At 45.0% G+C, this 26,209-nt stretch overlaps 1 protein-coding gene across 4 annotated transcripts in view; it reads left to right on the top strand.

The window, feature by feature from the left end:
• STAU2 (staufen double-stranded RNA binding protein 2) overlaps window positions 1-26,209 on the top strand; it is a 410,885-nt gene that overhangs the window by 211,404 nt on the left and 173,272 nt on the right. The gene's annotated exons all lie outside the window — the stretch shown is intronic.

Raw genomic sequence — 26,209 nt, 5'->3', positions numbered from 1 at the left:
CATCGAAGATCTGGTAGTTTGCTGTAAAACAATAATAGTGCATGCACTTTTTTTTTTTTTTTTTTTCACCATAAACTCCCTTTGTTTTGACGGATTTGCCAACAAAGCTCCTTATAGCCAAGTCCAACAGCAATGTGAAAGATGCCTAAGCTGTGGTAATTCTCATATTAGTTTATAAACGTCTGTGTTTAGTTGCCTTTATAATACTTTTTGGCTTAGCAGTAGCACACTGTTGGAGTATGTTGCATTTGATTTATCTGTAGTCGCACATAAGACAAATCAAATGCTTCTAATCTCTTGCTGTATATGTCGTTTCTACCTTGAAATACTTTATATTGGGTTATTCAACTTTATAATGGAATTAAATTAAGAAGGGATAAGGGAGTGGGACGGTTTTATTGCTTTTAAGTTGACTTTTTGGTGAGGTTGAACAAGTCCCAGAGAAAGGTGGCGAACAGCCTTAAAAAAAATAAAAGTATAGTAGTTCTAGTTTTTTTTGGCCATAGAAGTTCTGGGACATTTAGGAGTAATTAGGCTTCTGATGTTGTTTATCCTGCTTTTATCCTAGAGCCTACAGTGAACTGGTCTTGATATGTATGTTTATTTTCCAGCAGTAGTGTGTTATTAGCTTGTAATCGCTGGATGATGTTTCTTCGCTGTAGCCGTCAGGCCCTAAAGTTCTCATTACCTAACTTGACTTTGGCCTCTATGTATGCCAGATGGCCATAATGTTCTTATTCTGCCTCATTATGCTGGAATGTAAGAAAGTGTTACATAATATGGAGACCTATTGTGTCTGTTTAAAATACATCAGTCCTAATCTATTGTAAATCATTAAGAAAGCCAAAAATGTATTTGTTTGTGTGTTCCTTGCTCGTGTCACATAGGGACACCGTAGTGTTCCAATTACTGGATATTAAAAATGTCACAAAACTTTGCGGATTTCCCATTTTAATTGCTTATCAAAAAAAATATATATATATAAATATATAAATATATAATATATTTATTATCGTATATACTTGAGTATAAGCCGACCCGAGTATAAGCCGAGACCCCTAATTTCAACCCAAAATCCCAGGAAAAGTTATTGACTCGAGTATAAGCCTAGGGTGGGAAATACATCATCCCCCCCTGTCATCATCCAGACCCGTCATTAACATCCTCATCATCATCACCGCCTGTCATCATCCAGACCCTCATCATCATCACCTGTCATCATCCCCTTGTCATCATCCCACACATCCCCCCTTCATCATCCCCTTGTCATCATCCCCACCCCCCTTCATCATCCCCTTGTCATCATCCCCACCCCCCTTCATCATCCCCTTGTAATCATCCCACACACCCCCTTCATCCCCTTGTCATCATCCCCACCCCCCTTCATCATCCCCTTGTAATCATCCCACACACCCCCTTCATCCCCTTGTCATCATCCCACACCCCCCCTTCATCATCCTCTTCTCATCATCTGCCCTCAGTGGTCTTCAACCTGCGGACCTCCAGAGGTTTCAAAACTACAACTCCCAGCAAGCCCGGGCAGCCATCGGCTGTCCGGGCTTGCTGGGAGTTGTAGTTTTGAAACCTCCGGAGGTCCGCAGGTTGAAGACCACCGCGGCCTTCGACATCATCCAGCCCCCTCTTACCCCCCTTTAGTTCTGTACAGTACTCACCTCCGCTCGGCGCTGGTCCGGTCCTGCAGGACTGTCCGGTGAGGAGGTGGTCCGGTGGGATAGTGGTTCCGGGCTGCTATCTTCACTGGGGGCGCCTCTTCTCCGCGCTTCCGGCCCGAAATAGAAGCGTTGCCTTGACAATGACGCAGAAGTACGTTGGCAATGAACGTACCTCTGCGTCGTTGTCAAGGCAACGTGACTATTCTGGGGCCGGGCCCGAAGCGCTTAGAAGAGGCCTCCCTGGTGAAGATAGCAGCCCAGAACCACTATCCCACCGGACCACCTCCTCACCGGACAGTCCTGCAGGACCGGACCAGCGCCGAGCGGAGGTGAGTACTGTACAGAACTAAAGGGGGGTGAGAGGGGGCTGGATGATGTCGAAGGCCGCGGTGGTCTTCAACCTGCGGACCTCAGGAGGTTTCAAAACTACAACTCCCAGCAATCCCGGACAGCCGATGGCTGCCCGGGCTTGCTGGGAGTTGTAGTTTTGAAACCTCTGGAGGTCCGCAGGTTGAAGACCACTGCGGGTGGGGGAGTTCACTCGAGTATAAGCCGAGGGGGGTGTTTTCAGCACGAAAAATCGTGCTGAAAAACTCGGCTTATACTCCAATATATACGGTAGCTTCGTTCCCGAGAAACAGTCTGTCCATGGGCCATGTGAGGTATTGAAGATTATACTTGTTTAAGTGTGTGGGGATGAACTGCAGTACAAGACATGGACGGATGTTCTGTTTCTGAAAAATAAATCAGTTTTTTTTTTCTCTTCTCTAAAGCTGAACAATCCCTTAAGACCATACTTAGCCTATACTGCCTACCAAATGTCCTTAAAGGGGTACTCCGGTGGAAAACTTTTTTAATTTTTTTTTTATGAACTGTTGCCAGAAAGTTAAACAGATTTGTAAATTACTTCTATTAAAAAAAAAAATCTTAATCCTTTTAGTACTTTTTAGCAGCTGTATGCTACAAAGGAAATTCTTTACTTTTCGAATTTCTTTTGTGTTGTCCGCAGTGCTCTCTGCTGACCCCTCTGTCCGTGTCAGGAACTGTCCAGAGCAGCATAGGTTTGCTATGGGGATTTCCTCCTGCTCTGGACAGTTCCTGATACGGACATCAGGTGTCAGCACAGAGCACTGTGGACAACACAAAAAAAGAAATAATAAAAATAAAGATTTTCCTCTGTAGCAAACAGCTCCTAAAAAGTACTGAAAGGATTAAGATTTTTTAATAGAAGTCATTTACAAATCTGTTGTAACTTTCTGGTACCAGTTCATTGAAAAAAAAAAAAAAAAAAAAAAAAAGTTTTCCACCGGAGTACCCAGACATTTTACACCTTAGGACCCATTTTTTTTGCACATCTGACCACTGTCACTTTAAACATTAATAACTCTGGAATGCTTTTACTTATCATTCTGATTCCGTGATTGTTTTTTCGTGACATATTCTACTTTAACATAGTGGTAAAATTTTGTGGTAACTTGCATCCTTTCTTGGTGAAAAATACCAAAATTTGATGAAAAATTTAAAATTTTGCATTTTTCTAACTTTGAAGCTCTGCTTGTAAGGAAAATGGATATTCCAAATAATTATTTTTTATTCACATATACAATATGTTTACTTTATGTTTTTGCATCATAAAATTTACGTGTTTTTACTTTTGGAAGACACCAGAGGGCTTCAAAGTTCAGCAGCAATTTTCCAATTTTTCTCAAAATTTCCAAAATCACAATTTTTCAGGGACCAGTTCAGGTTTGAAGTGGATTTGAAGGGTCTTAATCTTAGAAATACCCCACAAATGACCCCATTATAAGAATTGCACCCCCCAAAGTATTCAAAATTTACATTCAGTCAGCATTTTAACCCTTTAAGTGTTTCACAGGAATAGCAGCAAAGTGAAGGAGAAAATTCACAATCTTCATTCTTTACACTCGCATGTTCTTGTAGACCAAACTTTTAAATTCTTACAAGGGGTAAAAGGAGAAAATGGATTGTTATTTTTGTAGCCCAATTTCTCTCGAATAAGCACATACCTCATTTGTCTATGTAAAATGTTCAGCGGGCGCAGTAGAGGGCTCAGAAGCGAAGGAGTGACAAGGGGATTTTGGAGAGTACGTTTTTCTGAAATGGTTTTTGGGGGGCATGTTGCATTTAGGAAGCCCCTATGGTGCCAGAACAGCAACCCCCCCCCCACATGACATACCATTTTGGAAACTAGACCCCTTGAGGAACGTAACAAGGAATAATGTGAGCCTTAATACCCCACAGGTGTTTCAGGAATTTTGCATATGTAAAAAAAATCTATAATTTTTTTCACTAAAATGTGTGTTTCCCCCCAAATTTCACATTTTTGCAAGGGTTAATAGCAGAAAATACCCCTCAAAAGTTGTAACCCCATCTCTTCTGAGTATGGAGGTACCCCATAAGGTGACCTGAAGTGCACTATGGTTGAACTACAATGCTCAGAAGAGAAGGAGTCATATTTGGCTTTTTGAGAGCAAATTTTGCTCGGGGGCATGTCGCATTTAGGAAACCCCTATGGTGCCAGGACAGCAAAATAACCCCCCATGGCATACCATTTTGGAAACTAGACCCCTTGAGGAACGTAACAAGGGGTACAGTGAGCATTTACCCCCCACTGGTGTCTGTCAGATCTTTGAAACAGTGGGCTGTACAACATTTTTTATTTGCACAGCCCACTGTTCCAAAGCTCTGTCAGACACCACTGGGGTGTAAATTCTCACTGCACCCCTCATTACATTTTTTATTTATTTTTTGCGTTTGTCAAAACCGCTGTAACAATCAGCCACCCCTGTGCAAATCACCTCAAATGTACATGGTGCACGCTCCCTTCTGGGCCTTGTTGTGCGCCCCCAGAGGACTTTACGCCCACATATGGGGCATCTCCGTAGTCGGTAGAAATTGCATTACAAACTTTGGGGGGCTTTTTTCCCTTTTACCTCTTGTCAAAATGAAAAGTATAGGGCAACACCAGCATGTTAGTGTAAAAAATGTATTTTTTTACACTAACATGCTGGTGTAGACCCCAACTTCACCTTTTCATAAGGGGTGAAAGGAGAAAAAAAAATTCAAATTTGTTAGGCAAATACCCCATATGTGGCCCTAAACTGTTGCCTTGAAATATGACAGGGCTCCAAACTGAGAGCGCCATGCGCATTTGAGGCCTCAATTAGGGATTTGCATAGGGGTGGACATAGGGGTATTCTACGCCAGTGATTCCCAAACAGGGTGCCTCCAGGTGTTGCAAAACTCCCAGCATGCTTGGACAGTCAACGGCTGTCTGACAATACTGGGAGTTGTTGTTTTGCAACAGCTGGAGGCTCCATTTTGGAAACAGTGGCGTACCAGACATTTTTCATTTTTATTGGGGAGGGGAGGGGGGCTGTGTAGGGGTATATGTAGTGTTTTTTACTTTTTATTTTATTTTGTGGTCGTGTAGTGTAGTGTTTTTAGGGTACAGTCACACGGGCTGGGGATTACAGCGAGTTTCCCGCTGCGAGTTTGAGCTGCCGCGCAAAATTTGCTGCATCGCAAACTTGCAGCCTGATACTCACTGTAATCCCCCTGCCCATGTGAATGTACCCAGCATGTACAGTCTATCAGTGCATGCTGGTAGTTATAGTTTTGCAACAGCTGGAGGCACATGGGTTGGGAAACACTGAGTTAGGAAACCAACAATGTTTCCCAACCAGTGTGCCTCCAGTTGTTGCAAAACCACTACTCCCAAACATTCTCAGGCATGCTGGAAGTAGTAGTTCGGCAACATCTTTAGAGCCAGATGTTGCCGAACTACAACTCCCAGCATGCTTGGAGTTGTAGTTTTGCAACATCTGGAGGACTACAGTTTGCAGACCACTAATACAGTGGTTCCCAATCTGTGCCCTTCCAGATGTTGCAAAACTACAACTCCCAGCATGCCTGGACAGTTTTGGCATACTGAGTGTTGTAGTTTTGCAACATCTGGAAGGGCACAGATTGTTACAGAACTACAACTCCCAGCATGCCTGGACAGTAAGGGCATGCTGAGGATGTGTCGTTTTGCAACATCTGGAAGGGCACAGTGGTCCCAAAACTGTGGACCTCCAGATGTTGCAAAACTGCAACTCCCAGCATGCCCAAACGCCAAGGGCTGTCTGGGCATGCTGGGAGTTGTAGTATACAGGGTCCCATTACAGCAATGCATGTCGCTTTACAGCGACGTGCATTGCTGTAAAGGGCCTGACCGCGGCTGAAGAGGAACTCACCTGTCGCCGCCGCCGCCATCTTCATCGCCGGGATCCGGGTCTTCAGGGATGAGGTAAGTACCGGAGCCGGTCCCCAGCACTACCCCGTCCCCCGCCGCGTCCTTCGGTCTTCCTCCCGTCCTCTCCGGACATCCAGGGGCCAGGCAGGGCGGGAGGAAGTAACCGCCCCCCCCCTGCGACGGATCGCAGGGGAAAGGAGGAGGTGGCAGGCTTGCCACCTCGCTCCTATACTTTAGCATGGTCCTGGCTGTCTGTGACAGCCAGGATCATGCAAAATTACCGGGCGGTCGGTCCCAGAGACCCGATCAACCCGGTATCGCCGCAGATCGCAAGGGTGATTTCCCTTGCGATTTGCGGTGATCGCTGACATGGGGGGCCTACATGGAAGTATTTCAGCAGGCATCCGCTTCCGATCTCTGCCGACGTGCGGCAGGGACCGGAAAACACCAGGGCCTAAGTTTACGCCCTGGGTCCTTAAGTACCAGGGTGCCGGGGCGTAAAATTACGCCCTGGGTCCTGAACAGGTTAACAAAGTATCATCCATGCACTACATGGGCAAAAAAAATTTGAAAAGTAGACAAGAGAAATCCATAACAAGAGTTTTGTTTTCCAGAAATTTTGCTTTGATTTTACATTTGATTGTGGAAGATCAAAGTCCTCTTTGCTGTAAGCTATGATGATTTTGGATAGATTCCTGGAAAAAAAAAGTTTTCCTTCGTTCAAGAAGAGTAATTAATTATTTGAACTTACTTGACTTAAAATGAATGTATCGTCTAGATGTTTTTTGTTTGTTTTTATTATGGGGATAGTGATCTTTCTTGAGCTGTTTAATAAAAGCAGTTAAAGAGATGCTTTGCAGTAAGTCCCATGGACATACACAATACTCTGGCCCTACCCTACTATCTAGGCATGCTCTGTGACCCTGGGCATAGGTCAATTCACAGGGAAGGGTAGGCTGAGCTCTGAGCATCCCCTTTTGTACACAAACATGTTATATTTTGTTTTTTCTCCTTCCACTGTATTCCTAGCTGTTATAAGAAGAGACTGCAAGAAATTATTCTGTATGGAACAGAAAAACCGAAAGATTTTAGGATTAATCTATAATAAAGATAGTAAAATGGAAAGTAAGAGGAAAAAAATCACCAGAAATTAAAAATGTTCTTTGTAAAAAGTTAATTTAAACAGTGCCATCTTCTAATAATACATTTCCTTAAAAGAAAGCCACAACCTAGAATTTGTTTCAAAAAGTTATATTTTAAATGAAGAGAGCCAATGGTATATGAAGATTTTTTTTCAGCCCAAAACATTTTAGAACTGAAAAAGTATGCAAATCCCAAAAGGAAGAAAGCAATCTTCTAGTAACCAAAATAGTCACTCATCTGTATACAGCTGATTCAGGGGTTCTTGTCCCTTATTACAGAGCAGTGTGCTATTTGGCTAGACAAATGGCTTAGATGCAGCTTGGTGGGAAGTGGCTACAGTTTGTTATTGGAGAGACCCAGTGTAAGGAAAAAGGACTGTCTACTGTTATATTAATTTTTTCTAAGGGTACGTTCACACATACAGGATCCTGCGCAGATTTGATGCGCAGGATTTGTAACTGCCGATTAGAAGCTGTGCTCAGTGATTTAGTTTACATTGAAATCAGCAGCAGAAAATCCGGTGTATCAAATCCTGCACATCAAATCTACTTACGTGTGAACGTACCCTTAAAGGGATGTGTCATCAGAAAATTATATTGTTTAAAATCATGTTTTTATATTACACTTTTTTTTACAGATTTTTTTGTATGATGGTTTGTTAAAATTTTCCATTTAACTTTTTGTATTATAAAAAGTTCCTGAAGTCCTGCAATTTTCATTTTCAGCACTAAGCCTAAAACTGAGCTGAGTAGTAAAAAGAAAACAAGAGATGTGCACCTAGTGAATCCCATAATACACTGTATGCAGTGGTGATGAAAGAGTTCATTTTTACCAGAGGGGGTTGTTCTCAGGGCACAACACCTCAGCAGGCATGTATATATGTTGTGGGTCAGCAGCCTTGTAATCAGTCTCTTTCGTGTCAGACCACAAGGCTGCTGAAAGAACAGGAAGTCTTAGGTTCTTATCTGTAGGTACAGTGGGGCAAAAAAGTATTTGTGCTATTGAAGCAAAAAAGTATTTAGTCAGCCAACAATTGTGCAAGTTCTCCCACTTAAAAAGATGAGAGGCCTGTATTTTTCATCATTCATCATACCTCAACTATGAGAAAAAAAATCCCTAAAATCACAGTGTCTGATTTTTAAAGAATTTATTTGCCAATTATGGTGGAAAATAAGTATTTGGTCAATAACAAAAGTTCATTTCAATACTTTGTTATATACCCTTTGTTGGCAATGACAGAGGTCAAACATTTTCTGTAAGTCTTCACAAGGTTTTCACACACTGTTGCTGGTATTTTGGCCCATTCCTCCATGAAGATCTCCTCTAGAGCAGTGATGTTTTGGAGCGGTCGCTGGGCAAAAGGGACTTTCAACTCCCTCCAAAGTTTTTCTATGGGGTTGAGATCTGGAAACTAGCTAGTCTACTCCAGGACCTTGAAATGTTTATTACTAAGCCACTCCTTCGTTGCCTGGGCGGTGTGTTTGGGATGATTTCATGCTGATAGACCCAGCCACGTTTCATCTTCAATGCCCTTGCTGATGGAAGGAGGTTTTCACTCAAAATCTTACGATACATTGCCCCATTCATTTTTTCCTATACATGGATCAATCGTCCTAGTCCCTTAGCAGAAAACAGCCCAAAAGCATGATGTTTCCGCCCCCATGATTCACAATAGGTATGGTGTTCTTTGGATGCAACTCAGCATTCTTTCTCCTCCAAACACGATGAGTTTTTACCAAAAAGTTCTTCTTTGGTTTCATCTGACCATAGAACATTCTCCCAATACTCTTCTGGATCATCCAAATGCTATCTAGCAAACTTCAGACGGGCCAGGACAAGTACTGGCTTAAGCAGGGGGACACGTCTGGCACTGCATGATTTAAGTCCCTGGTGGTGTATTGTGTTACTTATGGTAGCCTTTGTTACTTTGGTCCCAGCTCTCTGCAGGTCATTCACTAGGTCCCCCCGTGGGGTTCTGGGATTTTTACTCACCGCTCTTGTGATCATTTTGACACCACAGGGTGAGATCTTGCGTGGAGCCACAGATTGAGGGAGATTATCAGTGGTCTTGTATGTCTTCCATTTTCTAATCATTGCTCACACATTTGATTTCTTCACACCAAGCTGCTTGCCTATTGCAGATTCAGTCTTACCATCCTGGTGCAGGGCTACAATTTTGTTTCTGATGACTTTCGACAGCTCTTTGGTCTTGGCCATAGTGGAGTTTGGAGTGTGACTGTTTGAGGTTGTGGACAGGTGTCTTTTTATACTCATAACAAGTTCAAACAGGTGCGATTAATACAGGTAACAAGTGGAGGGCATAGGAGACTCTTAAAGAAGAAGTTACAGGTCTGTGAGAGCCAGAAATCTTGCTTGTTTGTAGGTGACCAAATGCTTATTTTCCACCATAATTTGCTAATAAATTCTTTAAAAATCATGTGATTTTATGGATTTTTTCCCCTCATTATGTCTCTCATAGTTGAGGTATCCCTATGATGAAAATAAAAGGCCTCTCTCATCTGTTTAACCCCTTAAGGACTCAGCCCATTTGGGCCTTAAGGACTCAGACAATTTTATTTTTAAGTTTTCGTTTTTTCCTCCTCGCCTTCCAAAAATTCATAACTCTTTTATATTTTCATCCACAGACTAGTATGAGGGCTTGTTGTTCTTTATTCTTTGGGTCAATACGATTAAAATGATACCCATGATAACACACTTTTCTATTAATGTTTCGCTTAAAAAAAATCACAAACTTTTTAACCAAATTAGTACGTTTAAAATCCCAGTATTTTGAAGACCTAAACTTTTGTATTTTTCCATATAAGTGGCGGTATGAGGGCTAATTTTTTGCGCTGTGATCTGTACTTTTTAATGATACAATATTTGCTTATATATAACTTTTAATACATTTTTATACATTTTTTGGGGGGAATAAAATGTTATAAAAAAAAGCTATTTTGGACTTTTTTTTATTTATTTTTTACGTTCACACCGTTCAACGTAAGGTATCATTAAAGGGGTACTCCCGTGGAAAACTTTGCCAGAAAGTTTAAACAGATTTGTAAATTAAAAAACAAAAGGAAAAATAGCCAGCACAACAACCTAATATACAGGTGCCCGCTGCTGTGGCAAATACAAAATATACAAAAAAGAAAGTTGCAACAGCACTCTAGGTCAAAAAATGGAGGCTCTTAGCGCACTTTTTTTTAATCAAAAAGTGCGCTAAGAGCCTCCATTTTTTGACCTAGAGTGCTGTTGCAACTTTCTTTTTTGTACAGATTTGTAAATTACTTATATTAAAAAATCTTAATCCTTCCAATAAATTTTATGGGCTGTATACTACAGAGGAAATGCTTTTCTTTTTGGATTTCTCTGATGTCACGACCACAGTGCTCTCTGCTGATCTCTGCTGTCCATTTTAGGAACTGTCCAGAGCAGCATATGTTTGCTATGGGGATTTTCTCCTGCTCTGGACAGTTCCAAAAATGGACAGCAGAGGTCAGCAGAGAGCACTGTGGTCGTGACATCAGAGAAATCAATAAAGAAAATCATTTTTTCTGTAGTATATAGCCCCTAAAAAGTACTGGAAGGATTAAGATTTTTTTAATAGAAGTAATTTACAAATCTTTTTAACTTTCTGGCACCAGTTGATTTTAAAAAAAAAAAAAAGTTTTCCACGGGAGTACCCCTTTAACATTTTTTTCAATAGTTTGGATATTTACGCACGTGGCGATACCAAATATGTATATAAAATTTTTTTTTACACTTTTTGAGGGTGAAATAGGGAAAATGGGACAATTTACGTTTTTATTGGGGGAGGAGGTTTTTCAATTTTTTTTTACTTTTTTTACTTTGATTTTTTACACTATAATAGTCCCCATAGGGGAATATTGATAGCAATCATTCGATTGCTAATACTGTTCAGTGCTATGCATAAGACATGGCACTGATCAGTGTTATCGGCTATCTTCTGCTCTGGTCTGCTAGATCGCAGACCAGAGCAGAAGACCCGTGGAAGGCAGCGGAGGCAGGTGAGGGGACCTCCGTCTGCCGTTCTGTATGATCGGATCATCCATTTTAGTGACCACGATGCTGCAGATGTCGTGATCTGTATTGATCAAGGCATCTGAGGGGTTAATGGCGGACATACGCACGTTTGAGAATTTCCGCCATTACCAGTGGGTGCCTGGCTGCTATCAGCAGCTGGGACCTGCCGCGCATGACCCGAGCATCGGAGCTCCGATGCTCGCGGTTAGGCATAGGACGTAAATGTACGTCCTGGTGCGTTAAGTACCAGCTCACCAGGACGTACATTTACGTCCGGCGTCGTTAAGGGCTTAAGTGTGAGAACTTGAACAATTGGTAGCTGACAAAATACTTAGTCTTTATAGGAGAACAAAGTACAAAAAAAACTTACCAGTAACTTTTCTTGCATAGCTATATGGAGAGGTTACTACCGCTCTTGCTCTTTAATATATTGGTTCACTCTAGGGGTTTCACCTGCCTTTTTAGTTAGGCCTTATAATGATGAATCAGACATTGCCTGCCCACCCCTGTTTTACACCCAAATTACTGCGTGTGAACATAGCCTTGCCCTGGTGAATGCTAAGACACCACATAGGAGGGCCACACAAATGATCACTAGATTGTCAATAGTTGACCGCTTATCCCCTATTACACAGGAAGAATTGAGGCCGATGAATGTTGATTAGATTTTTTCTGACAGGTCATAATGGCTGAGCACTGGTCATATTACACAAGATGAGAATTTTGTAATAGGGCCCTAAGTCTTTTATTTGAAAAATGACTGCTACAATTGAACATGCATGTCCAGACCAGGTAATCATGGATTCTAAAGGGGGATGGGGTGGTTGTCAGACTATATCAAATTTTTTTTTGGCTTGACAATAAACATTCAGACCCCAGGCAAGAGTTTTCCAGGCCATTGAATAGTTTTTGGATCTTATCTCTTCAGGTTAGTTTACTTGTGCAATAAACAGATTAACGTTTGTGCTAGTTTTCCATTCAATGGTTTACAGCTTCTCTTTGGAACTGCCTTGATAACTGTAGTGTAGACAAACCTACTCTGAAAATGTCCTTTAGGGCTTTAAGCCAACTCAAGAGGTGTCAAAATTCATGTGTTTGAATAACCCTTTTTAAAGGGGTTTTAAATCAACTGGTGCCAAAAAGTTAAACAGATTTATAAATGACTTCTCTTTAAAAATCTTAATCCTTCCAGTACTTATCAGATGCTGTATGCTCCAGAGTTGTATAGTTCTTTTCAGTCTGACCACAGTGCTCTCTGCTGACACCTCTGTCCATGTTAGGAACTGTCTAGAGCAGGAGAGGTTTGCTATGGGGATTTGTTCTTGCTCTGGACAGTTCCTGACGTGGGCAGAGGTGTCAGCAGAGAGCACTGTGGTAAGACAGAAAAGAACTATACAACTCTGTAGCATACAGCAGCTAAGTACTGGAAGGATTTAACATTTTTATGTAGAAGTAATAGTTACGTTAAGCGCTCCGACCACACACGCTGGCTGTGAGCTCATGGTCCCGTTACCTGCTGCTGCCGGCGGAGCTGGGATTCGCATCGCGGGACGTGCCCGCATGTGAATCCCAGCCCATCACTCACCTGGTGCTTCTCCTGCCCATCCCCTAGCTTTAAGATTTAAAGGGCCACAGACTTCCCTCCTACACTTTCCTTCCGGATCTTTGTTTTCCTAGTGCTTGAGAGAAAGCATTCGTGAGAGTTGCCTTGCCGTGTATCATACCCTTACAGGGATGTGGAAATTTAATTAAAAACTACTTGTCCACAGGACTAAAACGGAGCAAAATTTACTTGTCCCTCATGACGATCCACTTGTCCGGACCAATTTTCGCTTTTACCCTTTCATTTTTTCCTCCTTGCCCTATAATAGCCATAACTACTTACTATAATGATACCTTTTAAATTTTCAATAACCTGTTCTCCGAACCCAAAAAAAATAAAAAATAAATATATATACATATATATATATATATATATATATATATATATATATATATATAAATAAATAAATAAAAAAATAAAAATAAAAATATATATATATACACACACACACTGGTCCCTCAACATACGATGGTAATTCATTCCAAATGACCCATCGTTTGTCGAATCCATTGTATGTTGAGGGATCCGTGCAATGTAAAGTATAGGCATCTGTACTCACCTGTCCCCGTCGCTCCGGACCAGGTCCTCACCGCTCCCGCTGCTGTTCCAGGGGCTCCCGATGCTGTCCCGCTGCTCCGGTGTCTTCTTCGCGATCCTCCGGTGTCTTGCGCATCTTCTGCACGGTCCGGGCCTTGCTTTCCGGTGACGTTATTACGCTGCTGCGCCGGCGCGGCGTGCGTAGTGACGTAATAACGATGCCGGAAAGCTCGGGGGGTTACTGTGTATATATATATATATATATATATATATGTGTGTATATATGTATGTATATATATATATATATATATATATTACTGTATATACTCGAGTATAAGCCGAGTTTTTCAGCACGATTTTTCTTGGCTTATACTCGAGTGAACAAAAAAAATTTCTGGCTTTAGCTGTGAGGGGATGGTCCCTGCCGTCCATCTCCGCCTGTCAATCTCTTCTCAGCGGTCTTCAACCTGCGTACCTCCAGATGTTGCAAAACTACAACTCCCAGCATGCCCGGACAGCCATCGCCTGTTCGGGCATGCTGGGAGTTGTAGTTTTGAAACATCTGGAGGTCCGCAGGTTGAAGACCACTGCGGCTTTCGTCATCATCCAGACCCCCCTTTTTGTTTTTTTACACACCTCCCCTCGGTGGGAAGGAATGGTGAGCTGGTCCGGGCCGTCCATATTCGACCTCCTATGCTGCAGGGACCTTCCTGTGGGGAGGGTTAGTCGTTCTGGGCTGTCCATCTTCACCGGGAGGCCCTCTTCTCCGGGCCGGCCCCGGGCTAGTGACGTTGCCTTGACCACGACGCGCAGCAGACGTCCTTGACGCCCCTGCGCGGTGGCGTCAAGGCAGCTAGTCTAGGGCCGACCCGGAGTGGAGAAGAGGGCCTCCCGGTGAAGATGGACAACCCAGAACGACTAACCCTCCCCACCGGACGGTCCATGCAGCATAGAAGGCCAAAGATGGACGGCCTGGACCAGCTCACCCTTCTTTCCCACCGAGGGGAGGTGAGTAGAAAACAAAAGGGGGGTCTGGATGATGACGAAGGCTGCAGTGGTCTTCAACCTGTGGACCTCCAGATGTTTTAAAACTACAACTCCCAGCATGCTCGGACAGCCGATGGCATGCTGGGAGTGGTAGTTTTACAACATCTGGAGGTCCGCAGGTTGAAGACCACTGAGGAAGGGATTGACAGGTGGCGATGATGGAGGGTGGGGGGGGGGAATGATGACGGGGGTCTGGATGGTGACGGGGGTGGGGATGATGACATGGGGGGATGATGTATTTCCCACCCTAGGCTTATAGTCGAGTCAATAACTTTTCCTGGGTTTTTGGGGTGAAATTAGGGGCCTCGGCTTATATTTGGGACGGCTTATACTCGTGTGTGTGTGTGTGTATATATATATATATATATATATATATATATATATATATATATATATATATACATATATATATATATATATATATATATATATATATATATATTAGGGATCGACCGATATCGTTTTTTTTTAGGGCCGATACTTTGTGGAGGTTAGGGCCGATAGCCGATAACTTATACCGATATTCCGGTATAAGTTAACGACTATTTATACCCCCCAGCGACACCGCTGCAGATAATTGATTTAAAGCGGGCGCTTTAATTCAATGAACTGCGGCGGCTTTTGCAGTGCCAGAGACCACCGCCTGTCCTGGGGTCCTGACTCGTATCACCCCCCACCCCACCGCGCCGCACCCCCCACTGCCGCGCCGGCCAGAGACCGCCACCGCCCCATTGCCTCCCCCATCCCCGGTTTTATAATTACCTGTTCCCGGGGTCCACGCTTCTTCTGGCTCCTGCACGTCCTCCTGAGCTGTCGCTGTGCGCACTGACGGTGACGTCGTGTTGAGCACGTCACTGCGCTGCGCAGTGCACAGCGTAACACAGGACGTGCAGGAGCCAGAAGTAGCCTCGTACCCAGGGCCCCGGGAACAGGTAATTATTAAACCGAGGATGGGGGAGGCAATGGGGCAGCGGCGGTCTCTGGCCGGTGCGGTGGTGGGGGGTGTGGCGCGGCGCAGTTCGGTGGTGGAAGGTGCAGCGTGGTGGGGCGGTGCGGGGCATTATCGGAATATCGGCAAGGTAATTGCCGATAACGTCCAAAATCGTGAATATCGGCCAAACCGATAATCGGTCGATCCCTAATATATCTATATCTGAACTATTTCAATTTTTTTAATTGCCATTTTTGACCCCTGTAGCTTTTTTTTTTTTTTTTTTGGTATTGATCTGACTTTTTAATAGTTTTTTTCCTTTTTTTTCTGAGATATTATAAAAATTCTGTGGTTTGGTATTTATTTTAATTTTTTTTAAATATACGTCATTTAGCTATGCTAAATATGTTTATTTTTATTATGTTTACATGTTTTTATATAGGAAAAGGGTGGTTTGAACTTTTTACAAGGAAGTGGTTAATGTGTGTCTTTTAAACTTTTATTAAAACTTTCTTAAATGTTTTTTTTTTATTTTATTTTTTTTACACTTTATAAGACTTTTAGGTTATGTTCACACTACAGAGTAGAGTAGATTGACTGGCAGCCGGCGGCAGAAGAACCGCGCGGCACTGCGCCGTCACGGACTTCCGCGCAAAGAATGAACATGTTCTTTCTTTGCGCAGAACAATTTCAGCGGCGGAATTGTCCGCCGCTGAAATTCCGCAGTGTGAACGGGTTTCGCGGAGACCCATTCACACTAATGTTAAGTTCACACTGGGGAATTCCGTAGTGTGAACGAACATACCCTTAGGAGGAATCATTAGATTCCTCATACACAATCAATAGAGTTCTATTGAACTCCATTGATCTTTTGCTCTGCGATCCATTGATAGAGCCTAGTCCAGCCAGGGAAGCAAAGGTAACCACTCCGGCTTCCTCTATAGTGTATCTCCCACCCTCGATCACGCTGCGGGGTGGGGGCGATCCACCCCACTAGTCCACCAGGGAGCATTCAAATGTCTCTTTAGACGCTGCTGTCAGCGATCGCCGTATGCTGGCTATTAGCGGCGGCCCCCGGCTACTGGGCACGAATCCGGAACCTTCTCCATACACTCTTCTGAGCGCCACCTTGCTTGTCAGGTCCGAAGCAGGGCTAAGGGCCAGAAAAATTCACATGTCCGGAACTTCATGTCCCGGGCGTCGGGTGATAGGAATTCCACATCCCTGCCCTTTGCTCACTGACCTGACCTTGCTCCTTTGCCGCCTGCCTACTGACCACTTGCTACATTTCTCACTATGCTACTGTGCCGCCAGCCCTGACTTTCTGCTATCCTGACTAAGAGTTGCCTTATCCCACCTGTGCCTCGAATTTCCTCAGCCGCCTGTGTTGTTTAGCCGTGCCACGGGTAGCGACCTTGGTGGCGCCTGCCACAGCAAGTCCATCCCGCTCTGGTGAAAACCAGCGGCACCTTAGACTCTGGCTCCCTGGTACGGTCCAAGTAATCTACCACACATGTTCAGCGGATCCACTATGATCAGTGTTCCAGTCTACTGAAACATGAGGGTTACTGTAATTTACAAATCTGTTTAACTTTCTGACACCAGTTGGTTTGAAAAAAAAAGTGTTTTCCATTGGAGTTCCCCTTTAAGGGTTGTCTGGTTTAGTAACCCATTTTGCAAGATCATTTTAGGTTAGTCAGTGGGGTAGGATAGGTGTGAGGGATAGGATCCAATGACCCAGATTTATCAATCTGCCTGAAACTCAATTTTTATACATAAGAGACTATAGAGACAACATTACCATTTCAAATAAAAAACAATTTTTATTCAAGAGACATATTAAAAAATCACTTGAATCACACTGAATGAAGGGCACACAGGATAAAGGTGGGAATAATCAGTGCTATGGGTGCCCAGACTCTGGCTATATCAAAGCTCTACGGGGGTAATAAGTTTATAACAACATTATGCAATTCCCATTCTGGACACACATAAATGCAGAGATATCTAAATCAAATGTATTTGTCCCACATCACATCATTGCCAATGCTTACCTATTGTAAGTAATGCCACCGCACACCTCCGACCCCGACGCATGTTTCAGTTCTTTCTCAAGAAACTCATTCTGTCTGATTAATTTTTTTCCCCCATGGCAACCAATCACCGCTCAGGGTATATATCTTAACGAGCTCTGGAAAAATGAAAGCTGAGCTGTGATTGGTTGCTGTGGGAAAACCCAGATAGTTTAGGTTTTAGGAAGCTTAATAAAACTGGGCCAATGTGTCCTTTACACAGACAGTCCATTGACTTACATGGGAATAGTATAATGCTTTATTACTCCTGTGCTGGCACTTGCAGAGGAAATGAACACTTACTGGCTGGACCTATCTTTGGACACCCCCTTTTAAAATATTTCATTCATTCTTTAATCACATACGAACATTTTTTATGCATATATCCTTTGGCTGTTATAAAAGTAATTGACAATAATAACTGACTTACTAGGTTACATCAGTAAGGGAATTATTTTTGTGTGGTGTGTCGTCTTGTTGGGCTGCCACAAAATAGTCCAATATTCATAATTTAGGGCATTAACCTGTGTATATACTGCCAGCTTCACATATGTTGTATAGAAGATAGGTATGCCAGCTTGCTAAGTGAAGCAGGATGATGGGGAAGTATTGTAATAAAGTGTCTGCATACATATTAAATCTACACTATTTGCTTTCATCCCAGTTGCATGCATGTGATTGAATTATGTATGTATATGGGATGGCCATTATGTCACGAGTGGGGCATGGCCGTGACATCACGAGCCTTTGCCCCACATCGCCAGTCATCCTGCATGGAACAAAGTTCACTCCATGCACCAGATGTCTGGGGTGCCGCAGCTGTGATCGCTAGGGTCCCTAGCGGCAGGACCCGGGCGATCAGACATCTTATCACCTATCCTTTGGATAGGGGATAAGATGTCTAGGGGTGGAGTACCACTTTACGGCACCCAGACACATTAGAATAAGGTCACCTGAAGTGGTCAATGTGTAGGGAATTAGGGATGTATATTGGAGCCTCCTGACACTCCCTTGACAGTGTCTATTTTAACTGCCCAATCTTTCTGTTCTGAGAGGCATAAACCACCAACAGTTCAGAACACATAAATAATCTGCCGAGCCAAATGTTCTTGCATATGGACTAATTGGGAGATTTAGCTGTTGGCCAAACTAACATATAAACATTTGTATGGGCTGCATATTACGAGTGACAATGTCTTCATAAGTGTTGAATTTGTTGCGTGTCCCTTTAACTTCATCATAATCCCCGTTCACACAGGGCAATGTGCAACTGATAATGATTTTATGGGCCACACAAAAGATGTAATCAGCTGATCATCTGCTGATCAGGGACCCTTTTATTCAGGCCAGTTGTAAGAAGCTAGAGATCCTAGGAGTGCTCTTTTGCCTGATCCATGTGATAGGGCTATTAGGTTTTGCTAAACTTTATGATATCTTCCTAGATCTGTATTCTTGCAGAAAAAGAACAGTACACTTGAAGTGGTCACCAGATCCTGTAATGAAGATGCATCATCTTGTCTTTGATATGCCATTTCAGCAGACTAGATTGCCAGCTAATCCTTTTTGCTGTTAGATTACATATAGTCACTCGCATTGCAGGGTGCATGGTTGCATAATGGACACCAAATTGTGTTCACACCCTTTGATTTAGTATCCCCTCCCAGAGTGAGGATGTGTATTTGTGCCCACAGGGGGTAAGATTCTGGTTTTTACTCTTTGATAGGCTTCCCATTGTTTTATCAGCTGAATATCTGCTGCATTGATCTGTGTGTGTTTGTGAAGGTGTTTCCTAAACTGTTTTGATGAGGAGCATCAGAATAAAATGTTCTTTGAAAGAAGCTTTTGTCAGACTCCTTTTGTCGGATGCCCAGTTATAAAGGCGTACTCTATGCGGTCCAAAATAACCTCTCATATGACTTCAAATGCGTTCATCAAACAGTTGTAATGTGACAGCCAATACCTACCACTGTGTTTAAGTTTCTTCATGTTGGATATCATCCCAGCATCTACTTCTTATAATAAAGCTGAGTTAGGCATCACTATCATATCATTTTCACACAATGTCATGATATACATTGGCATAATGATGTATATCATCTTAAACCTATTGGGAAAAAATTGTCACTGTATTTAAATTGTGTTTTTTGTGTACCTTTGTCACAATTTGTGCAAAAACTGTGATTTGTACCTTAAGTTTGAGACCTTTGAACTTGAGCCCTTTTGTTCAATGGGCTCTATATGAAGACAAATGTGTTTTTGCAGTGGTTACCGATTTATCATATGCAACTCTTTAAAAAAAAAAAAGTCACAATTTTTTATGCAAACTTGCTCCACACTTTGAAACTGGCTTACATCTATTCTATAAAGTAGAGGGGGTGGCGGTGGGGGTGTTTTGGGAGTGTCCACTATAGAGAGATGTCCCCTATTGGGAAAAAAAAAAAACCTCAATCTTTCTAAATGAGTAAATACTGTAGTGTACTCACTCCAGAGTATTACAGTAGAGTCTCCCAGTGCCGTTTAATCACCCCTAATCAACCCCCCCGTGCCACTTTTTCCCCCGTGACCTGTATCAAATCATCCCCTTCTTACCCCCTGTGCCACAGAATTTCCCCTTGATCCCTCACTGTGCCATTTAATTTCCCCTCTGTGCAAATTCATTACCTCCTCTTTACCACCCCCTGTGCCATTTCTTCTGCCCCTGTGCCATTTCATTCCCCCTTTATTCCCCCTGTGCCAAATCATCCGCCTCTTACACCTTGTGTCACATCACTTTTCTCCTTTCCTCCTCCCCCTGTTGTTCTTTTTACCTCGCTAGCAGGCTCAGGTGCAGGGGCTGTCAGCGGGTTTCGCTTTGGAAAAAACTATTTGTTAGACAGGTCCCTTGACTGTAAGCAGAAGGGAATATTTACCACCACTGGGGGGGGGGAGAGCGCATTTTCTCACCCTTCGACCGATTTCCAGGGTTTTTATAATGGGCGTTTATAACTGAGGTATTTTTATAGTGTGAAAACAGCATAAAAGTAATAGGGAACATGTAGGCTTTTTACATGTAATTAAAGTATTCCAAAACAAAGGATCCAGCAGGGGTGTACTGTGGTATAAATCAGCCTGCTTTTGTCCCAGCTTGCCACATATAAATCACCCGTCAATTAAGTGTTAACATAGGCCCATATAATGTAAAAGGCATCAAATTACAGATTAGACATTCTTATAATATGTCAACAAAAGTTAGATTTTATTTCCATCATTTACACTTTCAAAATAACAGAAAGCAAAAAAATGGCATCTGCAAAAGTTTGGGCACCCTGCAGAGTTAATATCTTGTACTGCCTCCTTTGGCAAGTATCACAGCTTGTAAACGCTTTTTGTAGCCAGCCAGGAGTCTTTCAATTCTAGTTTGAGGTATCTTTGCCCATTCTTTCTTACAAAAGTCTTCCAGTTCTTTGAGATTTCTGGGCTGTCGGTCACACACTGCTCTTTCAAGGTCTATCCATAGATTTTCAATTATGTTGAGGTCAGGAGATTGTGAAGGCCATGGCAAAACCTTCAGTTTACGCCTCTTGATGTAATCCCCCATGGATTTTCAGGTGTGTTTCGGATCATTATCCATTTGTAGAAGCCATCCTCTCTTTAACTTCAGCTTTTTCACAGATTGCATCAAGTTGGCATCCAAAATTTGCTGAAATTTTATTGAATCCATTTTTCCTTCTACTCGTGAGATGTACCCTGTGCCACTTGCTGCAATACAACCCCAAAGCATGATTGATCCACCCCCATGCTTAACAGTTGGACAGAGGTTCTTTTCATTAAATTCTGTTCCTCTTCTCCAAACGTACCTTTGCTCATTCCGGCCAAAAAGTTAAATTTTAACCTCATCGGTCCACAGAACTTGTTTCCAAAATGCATCGGGCTTGTCTATATGTTCATTTGCAAAGTTCAAACTCTTATTTTTGTGGTGAGGACGTAGAAGAGGTTTTCTTCTGATGACTCTTCCATGAAGACCATATTTGTACAAGTATCTCTTTATAGTGGAATAGTGTACCACAACTCCAGTGTCTGCCAGATCTTTCTGGTGGGATTGTGCAGTCAAATGTGGGTTTTGAATTGTTTTTCTCACAATCCTGTGAGCTGTTCTGTCTGATATTTTTCTTGGTCTTCCAGATCATGCTTTAACTTTGGTCGGTGGCTTCGGCCTTGGAAAAGTCATCCCTGCGAGGCTCTAGGGGCTCGCGCTCTTTTTCCCCAGAACCGCCTTTTTTCCGCGCTTCTAAGCGCGCTAAGGTAGCTTCCTCTGGCTCCTCACGGGAGCAGGCCCAGGGCGGCCCCTCGTTTCACAGGTCTCGCTCCCCGCCCCTAAGGCATACCCCAGTTTCTAGGGGTTGTTATCCGGGTCGGCGTTCTAGGTCTCCGTCCTCTAATCCTAGGTCTCCCTCACCCCCGAAGAGGGCTGCCTCTGTGGACTCCCGTTCCTCGGGGGACGTGGTGGAAGAAGGTTCGGATTCCGTCTCGGATCATGAGGATTACTCTACAAAGTCCGATGTGGTGGACAGTTTAGTGTCAGCCATAAGGGACACCTTTCATCTGGAGGACCCCGGAGCTTCGGATCCTGATCCAGAAGTCTCCTTTCGCAGATCACTGCGTGCTACCAAGGTGTTTAGCTCTCATGCAGAGTTTGACGCGGTGCTGGACGCTGCTTGGAAACACCCTGTGAGGCGTTTTCAGGGTATCAAGAAGGTGCAAACACGTTTTCCCTTCCCTCAGGACCTAATTACAAAGTGGACGGTTCCGCCTCAGGTTGACCCACCGGTCTCCCACCTGTCCAAGTCCACTACGCTGCCCCTTGCAGATGCAGCGTCAATTAAGGATCCGGCGGACAAGAAAATGGAAAATCTAGCGAAGTCCGCATTCGAAGCTGTTGGGTCCTCATTACTCCCCACTTTTGCCTCCACTTGGGTGGCCAAGGCGGTGTCGGTTTGGGCTTCTCAGCTCCGCCAGGGGGCCCTTGCTGGAATTTCGAGGGAAGAATTGGCAGAAGCGGCTCTCCAGCTCTCCCAAGCTGGCGATTTCCTTTGCTCAGCCACTTTGGATTCCGCTCGCTGCTCGGCATTTGCCTCGGCCAACTTGGTTGTGATTCGTCGCGCCATGTGGTTAAAAGCGTGGGACGCCGACGCTATGTTGAAGAGGTCCCTGACGGAACTACCCTTCTCGGGTTCCCGCCCCTTCGGAAAACGTTTGGATGAAATTATTTCTTAAGCTACAGGAGGTAAGAGTTCTCTGCTTCCACAGAACAGGTCTCTGCGCTCGGAGCCCTGCCGGAAGTCGACTTCTTTTCGGTCCTTTCGGTCAACGGCTCCGGGTCGTCCCTCCAAGCAGGCGCAGCCTCCTCGTAGAGCACCCTCTTTCAGGGCACGTCCATCATGGAATTTGGGCAACCGATCTGAAGGTTTCACTGCCAAATCGGGTACCCGTAAGCTTGCCTCTTCCTGAAGGGGCGCCCCCACCCGAGTCGTGTGCTCGGGTGGGAGGGCGGCTGTCTCTTTTCCAGGACATATGGCTGTCTCAAGTCCAGAATGCCTGGGTGCGAGATGTTATTCCAGGAGGCTACCGCATAGAATTTTCTTCTCTCCCAAGACACAGTTTCTTTCAATCCCACCCTCCTCAGTCCCCTTCCTTGGCGGCAGCTATTCAGACTGCTCTGCGTTCTCTCCTCTCCAAAGGAGTGATAATGCCAGTTCCGCAGGGGGAACGCGGATCAGGGTTCTATTCAAATCTCTTTGTCGTTCCCAAGAAAGAGGGTTCTGTCCGTCCCATTCTGGACCTCAAGTTGCTCAATCGCCATCTGCGCCTCCATCATTTTCGGATGGAGTCCCTCTGGTCTGTGGTGGCCTCCATGGACCAGGGCGAGTCTTTCTTCGGTGGATATCCGAGATGCCTATCTCCATATTCCGATCTTCCCAGCGCATCAGCGTTTCCTTCGTTTTGGGGTGCCGGAGGGTCATTTTCAGATTGTGGCGCTCCCGTTTGGTCTAGCCATGGCTCCCAGGGTCTTTACCAAGGTCATGGCGGCGGTCATTGCCATCCTTCGCAGCCGGGGGATCTCCATCCTCCCCTACCTGGACGACCTCCTAATCAAGGCTCTGAGAATTTGGAGAGCCTGCAGATCACACTGCACACCCTTTCCTCTTTCGGCTGGGTCATCAACTGGGAGAAGTCACATCTGCTCCCCTCCCAGTCCCTGATTTTTCTGGGGCTCCTTTTCGACACTGCAGTAGCCCGGGTCCGTCTTCCCTTGGACAAGAGGCGCTCTCTGCAGGTGGGGGTCCGTTGTCTGTGATGCCCCGTCCTGGTTCCGATTCGCTTCTGCATGGAAGTCCTGGGTCGTATGGTGGCTGCCATGGAAGCAGTCCCCTTCGCCCAATTTCATTACCGTTCCCTCCAACTGGCCATTCTGGGCAGGTGGGATAAGTCCCCTTTGTCCCTGGATCGCAGAATTCTCCTGCCACTGGCAGTACGTCAGTCCCTTCTTTGGTGGCTCCACTCTCCCCTTCTTCTGCTGGAGAAGTCTTATCTTCCCCTTCAGTGGCAGATCGTCACCACCGACGCGAGCCTCATGGGTTGGGGAGGGGTTTTTCGGCACATGATGGTCCAGGGTCACTGGTCTCCCGGGGAAGCCCGTCTCCCCATCAATATTCTGGGGCTTCGGGCGATCTTCCTTTGCCTCCACCCTTGGGAACGTCTCCTTCAGGGTCGACCGGTCCGGGTTCAGTCGGACAATACGACGGCCGTTGCATATATCAATCACCGAGGCGGCACCCGAAGTCGTTCGGCAATGGAAGAGGTCTCCAAGATTCTCCTCTGGGCCGAGGCTCAGGTCCCTGCACTGTCGGCGATCCACATCCCGGGCGTGGACAATTGGGAAGCGGACTTTCTCAGTCGCTCCTCGGCGGATCCGGGGGAGTGGTCTCTCCACCCGGAGGTGTTTTCACAGATTTGCGATCGTTGGGGGACCCCCGATGTGGATCTCTTCGCATCTCACCTCAACAGGAAGGTTCCCCTCTTTGTAGCAAAATCGAGGGATCCCCTGGCCCTGGCGTCATATGCTCTGGTCATCCCGTTGGCGTCCTTCCGGCTCCCCTATCTGTTTCTGCCTCTTCCCCTCCTGCCCAGGGTTCTGAGGAAACTCCAAGGTGGAGGGAGTCTCTGCCATTCTGGTGGCCCGAGACAGGCCCAGACGCGCGTGGTACGCAGACCTGGTCCGACTGGCCGACGATGTGCCGCTGCGCCACCTCTTCGTCCCGATCTTCTCTTTCAAGGTCCCCTTTGCCACCCCAATTTACTGTCGCTGCATTTGACGGCGTGGCGGTTGAAACCGCGGTATTGAAGGCCCGCGGGTTTTCTGAGGGGGTTATTCGTACCATGCTTCGGGCACGCAAACCTTCCTCGGCCAGGATTTACCACTGCACCTGGAAGGCTTATTTTCGGTGGTGGGAGGAGCAAGACTTTTCTCCGGTTCTTTTTTCCCTTCCACGTCTTATTGCCTTTCTTCAGGCAGGGCTGGATCAACGTTTGACCCTAAGTTCTCTTAAGGGTCAGGTGTCTGCTCTCTCCTTTTCCAACGGCAGTTGGCCTCTAATTCCCATGTCCGCACCTTTTTACAGGGTGTGGCCCGCATGGCTCCTCCTTTTCGGTCTCCTACACTTCCGTGGGATCTCAATCTGGTGCTTGGAGCCTTGAGGGAGGCTCCTTTCGAGCCTCTTAGGGATGCCTCCCTTCGTATTCTCTCGTGGAAGGTCGCTTTTCTCATTGCCATCACTTCGATCCGGAGGGTTTCGGAACTGGCGTCACTTTCCTGCCGTTCACCCCTTTTGGTGCTTCATCAGGATAAGGTGGTCTTCCGCCCACCTCCCTCCTTCCTGCCCAAGGTAGTTACCTCTTTTCATGTCAACGAGGAGCTCGTTCTTCCTTCCTTTTGTCCTTCTCCTGCCAATGCCAAGGAGCGTTCTCTTCACACCCTTGACGTGGTCCGGGCAGTCCGGCTTTCTGTCGGTCACCTCCTCTTTTCGCCAGGGGGACTCCTTTTTTGTGATTCCTGAGGGTAGTCGTAAGGGTCTTCCGGCTTCCAAAGCGACCATTGCTCGGTGGATTCGCTCGGCCATTTCGGAATCGTACCGCCGCAAGGACAAGATACCACCCTTTCGGGTGACGGCGCATTCCACGCGTTCTGTTGGAGCTTCTTGGGCTCTTCGTAATAGGGCTTCGGCCCTGCAAGTCTGTAAGGCGGCCACCTGGTCGTCTTTGCATACATTTGCAAAGTTCTATCAAGTGCATACTTTTGCGTCGGCTGATGCTAGTTTGGGCCGCAAGGTGTTGCAGGCGGCAGTAGCATCCTCCTCTGCTTGATTTTGGGTTGAGTATTTTTTCTCCCCACCCCGGGGACTGCTTTGGTACGTCCCACGGTCTGTGTCCCCCAATGGTTTCCGACCGAGAAAAGTAGATTTTTTATGCTTACCGTAAAATCTCTTTCTCGGAGGATCCATTGGGGGACACAGCGCCCATCCATAGTTTGGGTAGAGTTTTTCGTTCGTTCTGTACGAGAGGTGATTCAGGGTTTTTTCTTTTGTCTGTTTCTCTCGGACTTTTGCTGTTTTTTTTCTCTTTTTTTGTCGGTTGCCTCCTATTGCTTTGAGACTAAACTGATGAGCTCAGGGCCAGTAGGCGGGGTATAGCCTGCCAGGAGGAGCCAAACTTTTTTGTTTGCCTAGTGTCAGCGCCTTCTAGCGGCAAGAGCATATACCCACGGTCTGTGTCCCCCAATGGATCCTCCGAGAAAGAGATTTTACGGTAAGCATAAAAAAATCTACTTTTTGTTGAAATTCTGAAATTGAAGGGCCACACGAA

The sequence above is a fragment of the Hyla sarda genome, chromosome 5, assembly GCF_029499605.1.
Source record: "Hyla sarda isolate aHylSar1 chromosome 5, aHylSar1.hap1, whole genome shotgun sequence".
Lineage (NCBI taxonomy): Eukaryota > Metazoa > Chordata > Amphibia > Anura > Hylidae > Hyla > Hyla sarda.
This window is presented reverse-complemented; position numbering and strand designations above follow the sequence as displayed.